Raw genomic sequence first — 18,544 nt, forward strand, 5'->3', positions numbered from 1 at the left:
GAGGAATATTATGGCCATGTTACGAAAGTGTAGGACAATACCTCTTTTTTACTCTGCAACCTCCTTAATTCATACCCAGTTTACTTTGCTCATTCCTGCAAACAAACAAACCCAATATAACCAAACAAACTGGGCCTACCTCTGATATCAGGAGATCATCCGCTGATTCTTAACTGTGGTATGTGATGAAAGTTAAGAGACGTAAAGTAGAGGTTTGGAAATAGGTTTGTGTGTGTTTAAAATTTGTGCTGCACAATTCTGAAGTCATGGAAAGAAAAATAAATCCACGACTCTGTAATGTAATTTTACAGTCATTACTGAAGTTTATTGATCTGTCAGTTTAAAGTGCCACAGTATCAGTTCACCCTGTATTGCATTAAACTTTTTTTAAAAAAACACACTTTAAATAAAAATCCCATTTTGTGACTCAGGTATACAAAAGTGCAAGCTTCGGGCCCTCTGATGTGTCAAACGACATAAATCAAAAGTCATAAGGAAAATGTATTCCCCCCACCAGAAAAAGTGAGCCATAAACAGAACAGTCTAAAGGATAAACTTTCCCCCAAAAAATGCAATGAATTATGTTCAATTCATCTTTCTTTCTGCATCTGCTGCTTTCATACATCTGCTGTGCTCATTTAGGATTTTTTAAAAAGATTCCCATTCATATGCTGTCGTACGGCTCTCCCAAAGGACTTTGCAGCATTAATAAAACAGGTAGATGAACATTCTGCACAAGAGCTACAATGGAATTATTTTAATGTTCAACTGAATCTGAGCAGATTGGAAAATGACATGTACAACACCTTTAAGAGACGTGCCTGGGAATTAAAACTTACTGTCTTACTGAGGACAAAGAGATGAACAGAAACCTCAGATTCCTGAGGAGTCATTGCAATAGTAATTGCCCTGCTGCTGGTGGTCAGTGTATTAAGTGAGTTTTAAGTGAATAGGTTACAATTCAAAGGCAGTGGCTAAAACACCAGCTTTGCAGCTGGAACACATTCTTTCCTTCTCCCTGGAATTTAGCCTTCTGCCTGATGAAGGGTCCTGTGTAACTGGAAGCTTTGCATATTCCCAAATCAGGAAAAAGTGCTCTAATCTGACATACACCCTTCCTGATTTTGCACTTATCTGTCTTCACAGTCAGCTATCAGTTCAAGCATTATAAGGTAAATTGGGGGTTTGTGAGGGTTGCAATAAAAGGGGCAGTGCTATCTGGAACAGCCACCTCTTAAGAAGGCAAACAGCTTATATGTTGTCATTAGTGGCAGGTGCACAACTTGCTTGTGAACAGGTAGATTTATTAATTTAAAATATTTATATCCTGCCTTTCTGCCTGACAACAGGCCTCCCTAACGGTGGATGAATTGAAAATGCTTAACAGCACAATAAGAAGATTCTTTGAAACTGCAGTGGTGACTTATGAAGACTGAGGAGGTGAGACATAGGAGGCGTATATCCTCTGCCCATATTTTAGATGGATCCAATTTCTACAGGAATACAGAAATAATTCAAGAGGAAAAGCAAGACAATGAAGATCATGGACATCCTTAAAGTTGGTTTTTCAAGGGACAGAAAGAGCTCTTTTCATGTAACTTATTGTTTTTCTCATTCACCCTATCCTATGGTTTGGAAGAGTTTACAGAAATGTCAGGATATATGTTAGTTAAATGGCTCACTTTTGTTTTTGCTGCAATGATGACTGTCTCTCCATGGTTGCCCACTGGGCTTGTAAAGGGTTCTGAGAGCCTGAAACAGCCTCAGGAAGGAGGCCATCAATTCCACTGCCCCCCCAATATTTTTTTTACAGATGGGATCTGTGGCCATAGGACAGCAACTTGTCTAGAACTACCCTGTACTGAATTATCCACACTGGACATTGCAAGCAGAGCACCACCAAACTTCCTTCTCTCGCCCCACTTGCCAGCACATATCCCATTACTGTGGAACACCTGTCTCTTCCCAAATGAAACAGCTCCATCAAAGCCCAGCTAGCGGAGAGGCCCTTCTTCACCCAGCCAAAAGAGTTCCACTTGGGAGCAAAGCAACACCTATTTTGCTTTCACTCTAATATTTCATAGAAGCCAATCTGCAGCAAATCACATTTCATTTTTGTAAAAATAAAATAAGTAAAATCATAATCAGGAGGAATCCACAGTGATAACATACTCATAAGTATGGTGCAGTCTTTCGAGAACAAACACTGAGGCAATAAAACAGGAAGGAAAAGCCTCGCAGCAGGAAAGGGCCCTCCCGGCATGGAGGCAGCCGCTCCACCTGCTGTGCAGACAGGGGATTTGTGTATGTGAATTAACACTTGTTCTTATTTGTTTTCTCACCTTTTAATACAGCAGCTGCGGGTGTGCCGCTTTATCTCCAGCAAACGCTAATAAGCAGCTCTAAAAGGAAAGCTCACTTCAAGGACCATGGTGGATAGCCAAAAGGGGGCTGGCTCTTTATTTTGCATTTATTTATTTATATCCCACATTTTTCTCCAAGGAGCTCAAGTTGCTGATACATGGTTCTCCCCTCTCCTCATTTAATCCCCACAACGGCCTTGTGAGGTAGGTTAGGGTGAGAGGCAGTGACTGGCCCACAGTTGCCCAGTGACCTTCATGGCTGAGTGGAGATTTGAACCCTGGTCTCCCGGGTCTTAAGAGAACAACATTCTGACCACCACTCTGAGCAGGCTCATTCTGGCAGGCAGGAGGCACCCGGTTTGGACACAGCCAGAGGGAGGGGGGCACAAATTTGATTTGGTTCTCATTCGCAGGCCAACCTATCTAGTGTGCCCTGGGAAGTCCTGGGAAGCCCCTGGCACACTGTTTCGCTATGCAAATTTGCCTGCCAGACAATTCTTCCTTTCTGCTTGCCAAATTGGATTCAAAGTGGGCATGAATAGAGCGATCAGCTCAGAGAATCTCTAGCAAATGTGACTAAAAGCCACACAACTGGGATAAGTACCTGCAAGTTTTAAATTGCTCCCATGACGAATTGTAATCGCCCCCTTTCCAGTTCTGAATGACCAAGCTTCTAAAACAAGCCCCTTTTATTTTGGAGGCACTGAGCTTGTTATTGCTGAAAATAACGTTCAACTTTATAAATTGCTGTAACATTGTTGGCATTATATCTTGCTTAATAAGGAAATTTAATTGTCCATGTAATTTGGTAATTTCATAATGACATATTGTCTGTTATGCCAGTCTAGAATGACTTAATTTGCCTTTATAAAAGTTCTCATCGGCCTCCCTGAATTATTTTTTTAAAATTAAAAGTCATAAATATACACATAGACTAAACTACTGCTCTTGTTAATGATGAGTTTCCAAATCGCAGGGCCAGTTTACTTCAAAAACTGATTATTATTGACATTATACTGATTATGGTGAAACTGTTCTGCAATTAGAAACCCACCCCCCTCCAAAAAAAACCTAACACAAATACAAGCCTGATGAATTTCATGCTGATGTAATTGTCAGACTGAAAAGGATGATAACTTTGTGTATTCCAAATTTAGTTTCTGGAGTCATAATCCAGATTTCAGGCTCCCAAAAATGGAGTCTTTCCTCAAAGGAAAAACATTCAACTATCAGAATTCATGACCAATACACATCTAATTTATTTATTTTTTAAAGTTTTTAAGCAATCTCTTGTTCTGATTAATGGCCTTCTGCCCTTAAGCAACATTGCAACATGGGGAAGTGTCTGTGGTGTCAGGCAGGAAGGCTTTTCTTTTGGCAGGGATGAGGAACCTACTGTGGTCCTCCAAAAGTTGTTGGGCTCTTAACTCCTATCATCCCAGCCAGGATGGCCAGCCCTTGGGGACGATGGGAGTTGGAGTCAAGCAACCTCTGGAGGGCCAGAAGTTTCCTACCCCTGTGGAGTATATTAAGACATTTCTGGGCTACCATGACCTATATTTTTAAAAAATCATTTTGATAACAAGAGCTGGTAAAGCAAAGGGGAAGCCATAATCTCCTGACAAGACTGCCTGCTTTATGTACATGTTGTTTTTCTTGAGTCCCAATCTACATAGAAAGTGCCTCCTATGCTCTTTCTCCTCCCCTTCCAGTTTTGTCCTACTTTTTGATTCACTTTCTCTCCTCTCTTCCCTCCTGGGCAGTTGCTGTAGCTGCTTAATATCAAAAAGCCTCCATGTGGTGGTTCAGGAGCAGGGCGAGGCTGACTTGCTCCACAGAGATGCTGTTTTATGTAGTTTAATATAGAGAGTTGTCATGATGGCCCCAAGAATGACACAAAATCAATAGCACACAAAAGAATAGTGCACCAAAGCTCATTTAAGAGACACCAACTCACCTACGTGGTGCCTCCACATTTGAGGCTGCAATCCAAAACACGCTTACTAGGAAGTAAGGCTGCGTACACACAACATTTTATTCCAAAATCAGTGGAGAGTGAGCACATGTTTGTTTTTCCCATGTAGTGTACACACCAGCTACATCTGTTGTATATTTTTTTGCCCCCAAAAAGTGCTTATGGAGAAACTGGTTTCATTCCAAAAATAAAAGCTCATTGCAGATTGATTCTGCATTACCGTGCAGTGTGTCCATTTGAAAACAGATTGTAAGCAGTCCTGGCAGTGGGACAGAGAGGTGTATCCCTACCTCCCCAATGACGTTGTGGGTGAGCGTATACCAATACTGCAATCACCACTTCCTTCTTCATGCAGCTGCAGAGAGGAAAAGGCGTAGCTCACCTACTCAATGGAACGGCTTTCAAATGGGTTTCAAGTAACCATGCCCATCCCTGTGGATGCCAGGTTCTAAAAACAATCTACAGTGAAAGCACCATGTTGAGGACAAGCACGAACAATTCTGGATTTTTAAAAAATTTTTGTGCTACAAATGGCTCGATGTATATGCAGCCATAGTCTCACTGAATGCAACAGAGCTTGCTTCTGAGTAAATGTGGTTAGGATTGCATTGTAAATTTACAGTGTTTTCCATAAAACACTCCCTACCATCTTTAGGTCATCTACCATGGGTACACATACACTATTGCGATAAGGATATCCACCCATCCCAAAATGCAGGAAGAACCACCTCCAACCTTCCTCCTGGGCAGCACAATGAAGTCCCCACCCCCATTTTCATTCCTGATCCCTCTTTAGTGGGAGCTCTGTATGTTGCCTTGCTGTAGACAAGGCAATTAAGGATCACATCAACGATAACAGACACACAATATCAGGAAGATTCAGTTGTGCAATTAAAAACATAAGCAATGTGTATAAGCTAGAGAGAGAAAAGGAATCCATATTCTCACTCAGAAGCAAAATTTGAATAATTACTTGAGAGATACGATGTCCTTTCCACCAGCGTGTGTCCAAGTCAAGACTACAATGCCTGACATCAAGAACCCAACAGCACTGACTATCACCTCATATGCCTGAAAAACATGGACATACCGCAGATATTTTAATTCTCTGTAGGATTTTTTATATGGCTGTGGCATATATTTGTGCTTGTTTATTGAATTTTAGTGCTGTATTTGATTGCACTGCATTGTTTTGATGCTTTTACGCATTTATTCAAATTGTTTGCATGTCACCCAAAGAGGTTTTGGGGTGCCTAATAAACAAGCAAACAAAAAAGCAGAATAATTTTGGCATACATTTTCCCCAGTGAATTAAAATCCTGAGAAGCTTAGTGCAGACACTTTTCTACAATTGCGAAGTTTGTGGTTCACACTATGAATCATAAGATGTGTACAGTGTTTAGAGTACCTCATGAGTTGTGTATGTCTTCTCTGCATGCAGCAACTGAGCCAAGATTCACCCAATGTACTTTGCATCACATTTCCTTCCACATTCCAGGGGCATTAAGATACACAGAGCAGCCACCTGACGTTAGACAAAATGGGATGAAATGTCTGGATGATGCAGTGTTAATATAATCTACAGATGACCTTACTGAGCTTCCCTGCCTGTCATAAATTTGAATTAATTGTATCATTTTATTTAAGTTCCCAACTTGCTGTGGTGTATTAGCATATAAAAATTAACTCTGCGGGCTGTAATCAGTTCACCTTAATAAACCAACTTACCAGGACAAATGTGATAAAATTATAGTACCCCCTCATGGTGTTACCTTCATACCCCAATAGGACATTGCCTAATATTAAAATCTTCTTCCACCAAGCTTGGTGGATAGCTAATTAACCTTTTCTAAAATCCAATAAGAGCAAGAGGAAACTAAACGGAATAGCATCAAAGTCTGAAAACAGATGAGGAGGAAATTTCTCCACAAACTGAAGAAGAAATCTCAAAGAGAATCCATATGCATTTATATATCAGCAAACTTGGCAAATATTTGTGCATGAAGGAGTGGAAAGGGCAGATCAAGGTTTGATATTCATAGATAGGAAACCAGCAACCAAACAATGGCAAGTAGTATTCCCTTTTGGCCAGCCCAGGCTCTCTCCTTCCTCCTTCTTACTGGGTCCTCTTTTTACTTTTCTGCACATAAATCCAACACCAAAATTGGCTCCCACATCCCACATGTTCATGGCAGGCAAAATTATTGATCATGGGCAATTAGATGATGAGGGGACAAAGGGGACTTGGGGCTCACTCTAGGAAAGGGAATCACTGGTGCCACCCATTTATTCATGCTACCTAGGACCTCAGGGACACTTATGTGCAAATTCTTGCTCGGCTACAGCTTTACTGTGCAGCATTCAAGCCAGTTACAAGTGGATACATGAGGCTCTGAAGAGGATTATTTAGGTGATCAGGGTCAATGTAGGGGTGAGGCATCTGTAATGGGGAATGGGCATTCTGGACAATGCATGCATGGGGGGGGGCGCAATTTGCACTAGAACTCTCACTAAAGCCAGAAGTGATTAAAAAATTCATGTGTGAAAACACCCTCAGTCTCATTGACCCCTCTGAAAATGGAATTAATGAGCTTCAGAAAGATTATTACCCACATTGTGGAGGACTGGGGTGAAATCAGACATTGCCTGTACATTTTACTATAGTTTGATATTCCAATTAAAAATTGTCATAGGGTTAACATGAGGATAGGAATGTATAAATACATTTCAAATGAAATACGAGGCTTGGATCTGCATATCTACTACATGCTAATTCCTACCACAAACACACACTTTCCTATATAATCATGTATAAAAACGTCATAATTTATTTCTCTGGTCAATTTAAATCTTCCTTTCCTATTCTTAGCAACTGTCTGAAATTGCCCAGGAATCGTGAAGCAGAAGTGAGTGTTATTCCCTCAGCGGCATATGAGAGTGGCAGTCCTTTGGCCAGGTATGACGTGGGCATGCCTGGAAGCTTAGAGCTGAATTTGTCTTCTCAAGGATCTTTATTTAAGTCAACAGACAACTTTTGAAAAGGCAGCTGCCAGTAAGCCGGAGAACTACCTAGGAAAAATTCCTTCCTCCTCCTCTTAAAAAAAATTAAAAATCACAGTTCACTGTGACAATATAATAAATGAGCCTTCACTGACCAGAAAGTACACACCTATTTCAAACAGTACATTTTGTCTTTCATTCTATGCTTTCAGTCATGAGTTTCATTTTGCTTTCTCTCCTCTCCTCTCCTCTTCTTAATGTCTCTTAAGCTAAACAGTTCAAATTTTCAATTGCATTATAAAATAAAGGCTCAGAAATGCATATTTGGTGTGATTTTTCAGCTGTGGTTAGCAAAAGTAGCTGGGCACAGTGTTTTCTGTTCTATTAATAATTTTTCATTCTTGTAAAAGAAAACAAGGTAAAATGATGGCAACCATCTGCTTTCTCAATTCTTGTTTGGAGTTCTGTTGGCTACCTCTGTATTCTCTCATACATGACTAATAGGAAAGATACAAGACTAATAGGAAACATAACTGCAACTTCACTTATGGTTGGCTTCAGTTAACAGATGGTCTTTAAACGATCCAACATAAAAGCACACATTTTTATAAAAACTGACCCCCAAACTGCTTCATAAAGTAAAGGGTTTTTTGTTTTTTTTAGATCTTTAAAAACTTTAAAGAAGTTGCAGTATAAAAGAGGCCCTAGAGTACAAAGAACACTTATAATTTCCAACTTAAAATATCAGAGACAAAAGATTTAACAATACGATAAGTATCAGAAATAACACACAATTCCCTTTGCAGCTGTATAAAAAGAGGCTGGTCGGCTGGTAAAAATCTTTCCTACTCATATTTTAAGTATGGCCATAAAATTACAGCAAACAGGTCTGAAAAAAATCTCTCTGCCATGGCTGATATACCCATGATGGACTAGCGAAGGCCAACATCTTCCATATGCTGGTTAAGAGCTGGTTAAGAGGTGTGCCTAAGTGATGGTTCAGCCATCTCTAGCAAACGACAGTCCTCTAACCACTTTCCCCAAAGCATCCCAACTGGCTTTAGCAGCAAGTTGCCGCCAGAGAAAATTGTCTGAGGTTCCCTGTGTAGCACCAATTTCTTTTTAAAACAGCCCCTATATCTTACCAAATGTTTCAACTGCTGTTCAATGCAATGATAATCATCCAGTGTACCCTCCTCAGGTCAGAGGAAGGCAACCAATGCAAGCATCACAACACAACCCACCAAAAGAAATATTAATTTCCTATATACACTCATAGGGTCTGAATTAAGCTGTGAGGAACTACAAACAAGATCTTGGAGTCATAGTCATAGGAACTACAAACATAGATCTTGGAGTCATAGGAATAGATCATGCTGGATTGTGGCAAACATACCATGCAACTGTCATGTTTCGAGTGGGACAGTCTCTGATTGGATCCCAGAATGTCCCTGCATCCTTCCTTGGGCAGCCACTGCACAGGAGAACAACTTTCCCCTTCTCGGTGTCTTAATAAATTAAGCAGGGAAAGAAAATGGCTGTGGTGGCTGCAGGGAGAAATCTGGCTCTCTACCAATCAGAGCACCTGGCAGGGAGCGCAACAACGTTGATGTGATGGCAGAGCATGATGGCGTAGCAAGGAAGGGAGGACAGCCCTATGCTTTGCCTTGCCCAGCCCCGCTGGAGTGCAGTGTGTGGCCCTGGGGAACCATGAGCCCAGCAGGAAGGTGGCTGGAGCGTGTGGAAAGGAATGAGACTCGGCAGTCGGGGCAGCAGGAGGTGAAAAGGCTCTGGGTGCTCTCTGGCAGTGGCAGCTGCTCAACAGTGACTCTTTTCCTCCCTCTCATACCAGAGCTCAAAGGAGGAGAGATGCGGTGCAGGGCTAATGCTACCACGCATTCTCTGCACTGCTTCTGCCCCTGGCTCAGACCTGAGCCAGGAGTGAAGCTGCAGTGTACAGGAGCCCAGAGGAGAAGAGGAACGCCACCACCGCTGGTCTTTCTCTACACTGCTTCTCAGAGGTGCCCGTGCCCCTGATCCCAGCTTAAAAAGGTTGGAAAGTATGGTCAAAATCACCCACCTGCCCTGAGCCTTAAAAGCAAATTGGAAGACATTTCCAAGCTGATTGTTCTTCCATCCAATCCATCCTCTTGCTGTGAGCAAACCAACCCACTTTGCTAACTGGTCCATTGTACTCTGTCATTTCCCCAGCCCTCATTTTAAAAACACAAAGCTCACAAACATGATGCTAGTTAACTTGTGTAAATCAAGTCGCACATCATCTAATCTAGAAGTCATTTGCCTTGAAATTTAACTTCTCCCATTTTGTAAGACATGTAAATTGTTCTTTTTGACAAAGCTAGGCCAAGTCAAGTGTATTTCAAAAAATATCCTTAAGAAGGAAATTATTTTAGGAAATACATTTGCAGAAAACTAGAAAATCTTTGTGATGTACTAGAATGACTAACACGAAGACAAAGTTGAACAGTACTCATTGTTTTCTTTCTTCCCACAGTCGTAGTGTAATTCAGTTTTGTTGCAAATAAGCCCAGGTACATTTTTAAAGGCTTATTTTATTTTCTGATTAGCTTAAGCCTTGACTATTTAACTATGGCTCAATTATGTTAATCAATGAACAGTTGCACTGGTATTGTTCTTTCATGTACAAAGCAAGCCCCAACTGGGCTGTCTATTTTTTGCAACAAATTAACTTTCTCTCTCTCTCTCTCTCTCCCTCTCTCTCCCTCTCTCTCCTGCCAAGGAACGAAGGATAGACACAAAAGTTATTATCTGCCTATGAGAGTATGTCAAATGCAGAACAATGGGACTTTGCTTCCCAACATGCACACCACAAATCAGGAGAATGGTTTCTTGGTATAAACATGAGGATTTTATATTATCCTAAATCAGAATTATCTGAGTTTTCCTAAGAAGGAAGGGTATATGATAGTTTCTCCTACCCAATTTCAAAAGTGTCATGCAAATAAAATAAAAATTAGGAGTAGAGGAATAAATAATGCTGGCAACTAATAGAAAGCGGAAAGTAAATTTGTATCACTCAGAGAATCTGCTGTTCTAGAAGCATCATCAGCATCTGTGTCTGAGCAATTCATCATCGCAGGGAGATGGAGGGCTAGAGGAGCAGAGCCAAGCTACAAGCCAGAAAGACCAACACACACATTTTAAGAAGGTTATGGAACAAAAGAACTCATTTTATCACTTGGCTTTACCGCTTGAGAAAATGGCTCCTGGTGCGCTGAAGTCCATGATAAATGTGCCCCCTCCAGATCTTTATTGCCCTTGTAAATCACAGGACTGACAGCAGTTAATAAGAAAGCTTTTGAGTGGTTTTGAAGTTTTGCTATGCTTTGTACAAATAAAGCCTCATAGTAAAGAATTTGCTAGTCCTCAAGATATGGAAAAATTATTGCAAGTGAAACCTTTTTTTATTGTGTTTCCTTTTTCATACTGAAAAGGAAGTACGGTATGTGTTAGGAGGATGAGATGATGAAGCCAATCCAGACATGTTGTGTTTCGGTTTCTTTTACTGCTGGTTTTAATTATCTTTAATTGTTTTTAACTGTTTTTATTGATAATTTTAATATTTCTTATAAACCGCTTAAGAGGTTTTACTACAATCCCACAGTATATGAATTGGGTTAAATAAAATAAGCAAATAGCCATTTTAACTTGTCTTTCTGATCAGAGCATAATGCCTTTGTCTTACAGGCGCTGGCTCTGGGATTTCTAAGCTTTGGGGCTGGGAATGCAGAGGGGAAGGAGGAGAGGGATGTTGGAAACCCAATTTCCAGCAATGCAGTGGGAAGGACCAGGATTCTAATTACTGGGTAATTATGTTTGGTATCTTTTTTAAACAAAGCAAGTGATGGTTGGGTTTCTATTAAAAGTGATGATTCCAAATACTGGTCAGAGAGAGTGACACTGACTGCCAGCTCACCTCCTGCATGGAACAACAAAATTATTCTAATCTATAGAAAGGAGATACCACAGAAGGCAACTGCCATGATAGGATAATCCATATCCTGAATTTATACTAGACACCTATCTTTTCCTACGGTGACAGCCTCATCCTGGGCAACACAAATGGACCTCCATTCGAAAAGTGATTTGCCCCAGTTCAGTGAATGCAATCTCCATGTGGAAATGGAATTTCTGCATGTAAATCTACTGTACCAGATGTGCTGAGTAGGGGATGTCAGACCACATCTAGCCATGTGATAATACGACACGCATAACTACACACAGCATTACCCCAAATGTATCTCCATGCGTCAGCTCATGTGCATTAAGCATGGTAATCTGAAATTATAAGAAGAAAAGCAATTGTAGGAATAACAGTAACTTAATATGGCTAGAACTCTCTCCCAATCTCCCCCCCCCCCCAATAGCCCATATTACATAAGAAGTAGTGGTAATGCATGCAAGAACACCATGTGGAGATGTGTGGAATCCGTGGCCCTCTCCAGATGTTGCTGAACTACAACTCCCATCAGCCTCAGCAAGCATGGCCAATGGCCAGAGATTATGAGTTAAAGTTCAGCAACATGGAGGGGGGGCACAAAGGTTCCCCCACCTGGTATGGAGATCAGTTTGGGATACACATTTAAACTGAGAGACACCAGGGAAGATGCAGGCTCAAACTTCCGCAGCAGTTTTGCTGGGACCATGCAGGCACACACAGGACAAACTCAAGCATGTAGGGGACAAAGGCTGTGCTGTCAGGTTTTGCATCTTGCTCACAAAAAGCAGCACCCAGGAACAACTTGTGAGCATGGCTGGCACACAGTGCTTTGGATTTGCTTTTCTTCTTCTACGCTGTGGAATCCAGTGAGATTTTACACATGCAGAAAACTTGCTCTGAAAGGAAGCCATCCCAAACACAGGGCAACCCCTGGACTTAGGAAAATCAGTTTCCCTTTTGATAGCTTCTAAGAACCAAGGAGTTCTGTTTCGGTCCACTGATTTCAGAGCTCATTCATGCACAAACCTGGGCCTAATCATTCAGTTCCCTTAAATGAAATGTTTGTTTAGGCAGCAGAAGAGAATAGAAAGCTACTGATGATTAAAGCACTTGACTTTACAAAATCTACACCACACCCCGCCCCATGCTAGTTAACAGCTAGGTGTTCTCCAATGGTGGAAACCCTTGAAAAGCTCACATCATAATTTGAGAATCACTTGCCAAATCATATAGGTATTGATGTTTGCTGCTCTATAGTTAAATCACATCAAATGTCAATTTAATCATCTCATTAGCTGGCTTTTATTGAGCTTCAAAGCTCACTACATACTTCTGCAATTCTTTGATTAGGCAACATATAGACTGTATTTGCAGTTTGCATCTGCCAAGTGATTAGCTCAGTGGTCCTGCTAATCTGTTCGTCTCAAAGGCATGGATGTTCAAATTCCTTGGAGGAGCATGCTCTGTTTACATCTTTGGGGCATAATGTCACCATGCAACCTTATGAGCAATATCAGCAAGCAAACGCAACTGCCTGTTTGCTAAGCTAGAGAGTGATTTCAACGACACGGTGCAGGAGGTAATGAAAACACTGACTACCGCTCCCTTGGTCATACTTGGTTAGCACTCAGTAACCTGCCTAGCTTTTAAATACTTTCTCACTGATTAACTATTTTTTAGTCAAATTAACTGTCGTCCTGTTTAACAGACTAGTGTTTAATTATCCAGTTAAAGCAAACAGCCCTGTTGCCTCTATAAAGGTAACAAGTTAAGGGGATGTATTGAAGATAACAGTTCCTCCCACGTAATTAACAAAGACAGATGGAAATATTCTGTTCAAAAAAATCAACCCAAATACAAGAAATGATAATTAATAGCATCAGCAGTGAACACCCTCCAGCTGCAGCCAGCATCGATTCCTCTGATTTAAAATCCACATTCTAAATCTGCGATTAATGAATTAATCGATTAACATGCCGATTAGTTTGATGAATGTTCCCAGCCACACTTCTTGCCAAAAACGCTGATGTAAGAGCCAAGAAGAGAAGCCGGGTGTGTGATTGTCACATACATAGAGTCTGGATGGCAAAGGTCAGAACAGCTTACTGGTATTGCTGGCCCGCTGCTCCGAATTGTATATCTTTTCTGTCCCTTGGTTATTGCCTGACATGATTTAACAACTGTAATTCCTTATTTAACGATGTCAAAGGTTTTTAGGAAATTGACTGTATTTCACCAACGATATATTTCTTCTTGATTACTGAGTGGTTAAAATGATTTTAAACCAAGACAGCAAAATAAAGCAGTAATAAAATCAATAGAAGGTGCTTAAAACATTCCTTCTATTAGGTAATGGCATTTAAAATATCCGTAGCTTGTAATGGCACTTAGGATATGCCCAAAAATCAATGAGCTAAATTACTTATTGAACTAGTTAATTTGAGCATTGAGTTTTATATGTATATTGATAAAAGAAGCTTCCAAAGGCAGCATTATCAGTTCTGTTATATGGTCAGATGTCTCCCCCTGCTGGAAAGAAGAAAAGATTCCACCCAGAAGGAAAATCGAATACTGTACTGCGTTTTAGGAAATTGTGTGATGTAAGGTCTAGAAGTGCCACAAGAGGTCCCTGCCCTTACTATACAACAATAACTTCAACCTGATTCAGCACAGGCCACACAGGGCTATTTAGGGGGCTCTTCCAGCTTATGAACAGAGGAAGCTGTGTTCTTCTAGGTCAGACCATTCACCCGTCTAGCCCAGTATTGACTTCTCTGACTGGCAGCAGCTCTCCAGGGTCTTGGGCAGAGAGAGGCTTTTCCCATCACCAGGTACCTGGAGATGCTGCCAGGGATCGAAGTCGGACCTTTTTGCATTTTAACGCTGCCTTAACATCATCTGATTTTAGTCTCTGCTCACTTGACAGCGATCATTCAGTTTTAGCGTGTGGGGGTCTTTTAGTTTTTATTGAATTGTGCCAGTGTTAATGCTTACTTATTTAGTTGCTAGGCTTGTATATCACAATGTATTGCTTGGATCATTGTGTGCTTTTTTTAACTCATTGTATCAGGGTTATACATCACCTAGAGGCTCATTGCAATTCGGTGACTGATAAATGTAACAAATGATATAGAATAAGGGAAAGTAAATAAACAACAGAAGTGCTTTGCATCATAACGTCTTCTTCCATGGGATCCCTTTTGGAATCAATATTGCAAAAACACACAGTAAACAAAATTAAAGCCATTCAAACTTTTAAAGAGAAAGGTTCAGGAGCCGTCACAGGCAGAAATATAGTATTCTGCTCGTGGATCTTTCCTGGGGGTGGGGGGGTGGGGGAGGGGAATCAGGGTTTGTATCCTGTCCTGCAAAAAGTGTCCAAGGGCAGCTTACACAGCATCATAAAAGCAATGTTAGAATAGTAAAATCCGTTTGGCAAATAAAACTTACAAAAATAAAACAGCAATGGCAAACCAGTCTAAAATCCATAATTCATACTGAAATTACGGGGGGGGGGGGATAGATTTTAGACTGGTGCTGAAATGAGAGCAAAGCAGGCTCCAGGTAGGCCCCTCTTGAGAAGTGTTCCGTAGGCACAACTGTGGCAAGGTCCTATTCAGACATCACGCTCCCTCCTGCGGCCTTTTCCTTCACTTCCATCCAAGCAGGCAAACTAAGCAAATTAAGAATGTCATGGGAAGTTGCCGTATCCCAGGTCTATCCACTGGACTATCTAGCCCAATATTTTCTTCTCTGACTTATAGTGGCTCTCCAGGGACTTGGCAGAGGCCTGACCCATCTGCTGCTATGGGGGTTTTTTAACCAGAAAAGCCAGGTATTTGTCAGGGTCCAGCTACACCCAGACTATGAACCAGAGTCTCCTTAGAGGTGGAGGAACAGGGGAAGCAGGATCGCAACACACACACCAGCACTGCCAGCAACCCTGAGGAATCCTTCATTCCTTCAGAGTCTTTGAACCCTGATGTTCCAGCTGCAGCATAGAAGGTCAATTACTGGTTGCCTGATCTCCCATCTGGGTCACAGGAATCCCCTCTGTCGGCCATACAGCAACAGGAGTGGTGGAGCTGACAAGCTAGCCACACTCCAGAATCACCCATGTGTCTCTGAAACACCAAAGAAAACATATTTTACCCAATGGCACTGAGGATCAGAAAAAAATACATGGTTGAACTTCACTCTGTAAAAAATACTGGAAGCTGAAAAAAGAAAGAAAATAAATTAAGTGCTCTGGGAATTTTCTTCAACCTCCCTCTGTCTAACAGCGCTTGAGCAAGGACCCTGTAGTGATAACCTCGGGTCCCATCAGGTAGCAAGTTTTTTCTGTCTCTTATGAGGAATAATCTCTGACCAGAAATCCAAATCATAAAAGGTCAACTCCTTCCCTTAAGAGACTAAAATTGATCCATATAAGACCTCATATTGCGAATTCCTGTTGCAGTGCCTTGTCAGGGTTGAACTACTGGCCAAAGGACTTTCTTCATTGCAGATAAATCTGTATGAAATCTTGCAATGCTGCTTTAAGAAACTTTTTAAAAAGCATCTGAGGTGCCGGGATTTCTGCAAGCAGTCTCCCATTTCCTCTTCTTTGGCTCTTACTAGTAGTAGCTGGGATGTAAGAAACAGCATCTGTTAAGAGGCACAATTATGTCACTCAGTGCAGAGCTACAAGAACAGGACAGGAAGAGGACTGTGGCATAGCAAGATATGGGTAAGAAGATATAGCAAAGTACTTTGGGCAGCACATACAATCCTCAGAAAGCAAGCAGTACAACACAAACTTTCAAGCTTGCCAACTGAGAGTGGGTGGTGTGTAACTTGGTTATTCTTTCTTTCCTTTGATTCAGAAGGTTCCCAAGAAGGTTTCCTATCAAATACTCAGCATTCAGTCATAGAACAAAGAAATGTTTGGTCAGAAATTACCATGGCCACCAATGGTGTTTGTTGTGAGAAGGCCACAAACAGATTTTGAGAACAACCACTCATGTGCCCATCACTTCAAGACCATGATAGTTGTTCTTCTTTCAACTACATCTGCACATTACACAGGAACATAGGAAGATGCCTTATAACAGAGGCCCATCTTCTAACTCAGTACGTACAGTGGTACTGAGTGGTAACTGAGTGGTACTGAGTGGTACTGAGTGGTAACATCTTTCCAAGGTTTCAGACAGGGAACATTCCTTCTCCCACCTGGAGATGCCAGGGACTGAAGACCTTCTACATGCAAAGCAGATGCTCTATCCACTGAGGTACCACCCTTTCCCATTAATAAGCCAAAGCAGCTGCCAACATCTGCAGCACACTTTTCATTAAAAATCACATCTCAGCTTAAGGCTCTTGCTCCTATTTGCGTCTTGTGATCTACGCTGGTGTCTTCCAGGTCCCCAGGTACAAATGCTCAGAGTACTGAGTTTTACGTGCAATTTCTAAAAAGCTTTGGATCTCATTACTTAAGAAGCCACTTCTCTTCGCATGCCACAATGCAGCAGGTGAGAACAGAAGAGGCACCTGAGATCTTTCTCATTATCAAAGAGAAGGTAGAGGCAATAGAATGCTTTCTGGAGAGACTACTTGGGACTGGCATGTGTTTTCTCCTTCATCAGAAGGAGGCTGAATTCAGAATACATTGAAAGAAGTTAGTCACTTCTCTGTGGGCTTTTGCAGTGGGCGATATCATTCAAGAGTCTTCAAGGAGGATAAAGCATAAAAGCTAATCTTTCTTATGAGGTGCCATTCAAGGCGGGGGTGAGGGGAGCTTCAAAAGAACAGCAACAGAGACCTGTAATATATTTGTGAATGAACCAAATGAATGTATCTGGGTATCTTCTCTTATCTGAAGCCATCCCTATAAATCAAGATCATGCCTTACAAGGGATTAATTAACACACATTCTGAATCATTGAGCCAGAAAACAAGCTGGTATTTTCTGCAAAAATTATGACCAATTAAGTGGTTCTATAACATCTACTTTCCTCAGCAACAGTGAGAAATTCCAAAGACAAGAGACAGCAGCCAGTGTGGGCCAATAGAGAGCTGGTCTTGGACCTGGGGAATAAGTGTCACCTCTGGGTGACCTTGGGCAAGTTGCCACCTCAGTCTCAGTATTGGTTAATTTGTATGCTATTTGCACAGCACCTTGTAAAGCAAATTTCTTCAGGTTTAGTTTAAATAAGTATAAGAACCTGAATGAATTGCAGCTGCCAACTCAGAGTTGCCAGAAGACACAGTGGATTATTTTATGTGCTTCTAAACTACTCTGCTGTTCGAAGTGATTTGCCTCAAACCAAAGTGTTGTGGTCTGCTGCCATGGTCTCAAGGTGGCCCATATTAATAATAGCTCTGGAAGAAGTGGGCTGAGACAAAGCCCACCACTCAATTCCCTCTTAATAGTAGGAGCATAAGAAACGACCCCATACAGTCTTGGTCTATCCTGCCCAGAATTAACTATGCTGACTGGCAGCATCAGCTCTCCAAAGTTTCAGAGTTTCTCTCCCTGTAGTACCTGCAAATGCTGCTGTGGATTGAGCCTTAGGTAGGACTCCGTCTGCATGCAAAGCAGAGGCTCTGCCACTGAGCCACAGCCATTCCCTTAATACTTTGGAGCTGGAGTGGATGACTATTGTACATATTAAAAAGTTGTTGCTGGTTGCTGTTTAAGCTCTTGTTTTAAATTGTTTTGTGCTGCCTAGGTTTCTCTCTCTGGAAATAAACATGTGGCTTCGCCAACATATGACTCCAGAGTGAATGCAGCACTGGACAGAGAGAAATCTTTAATGTTATAAATGTTTCCTTCAATTGTGGAAAATGTGTATTTGTGTGCATGTGTGTGCGTAATTTAAAATAACCAAGGAAGCCCTCCATTTGGAGCATGTGATTGCCGGAAGAAATATCAGCAACCTCAGATATGCAGATGACACAACCTTGATGGCAGAAAGTGAGGAAGAATTAAAGAATCTTTTAAGGAGGGTGAAAGAGGAGAGTGCAAAATATGGTCTGAAGCTCAACATCAAAAAACCTAAGATCATGGCCACTGGGCCCATCACCTCCTGGCAAATAGAAGGGGAAGAAATGGAGGCAGTGAGAGATTTTACTTTCTTGGGCTCCATAATCACTGCGGATGGTGACAGTAGTCACAAAATTAAAAGACGCCTGCTTCTTGGGAGAAAAGCAATGACAAACCTAGACAGCATCTTAAAAAGCAAA

Source organism: Podarcis muralis, chromosome 7 (genome assembly GCF_964188315.1).
Source record: "Podarcis muralis chromosome 7, rPodMur119.hap1.1, whole genome shotgun sequence".
Classification (NCBI taxonomy): Eukaryota; Metazoa; Chordata; class Lepidosauria; order Squamata; family Lacertidae; genus Podarcis; species Podarcis muralis.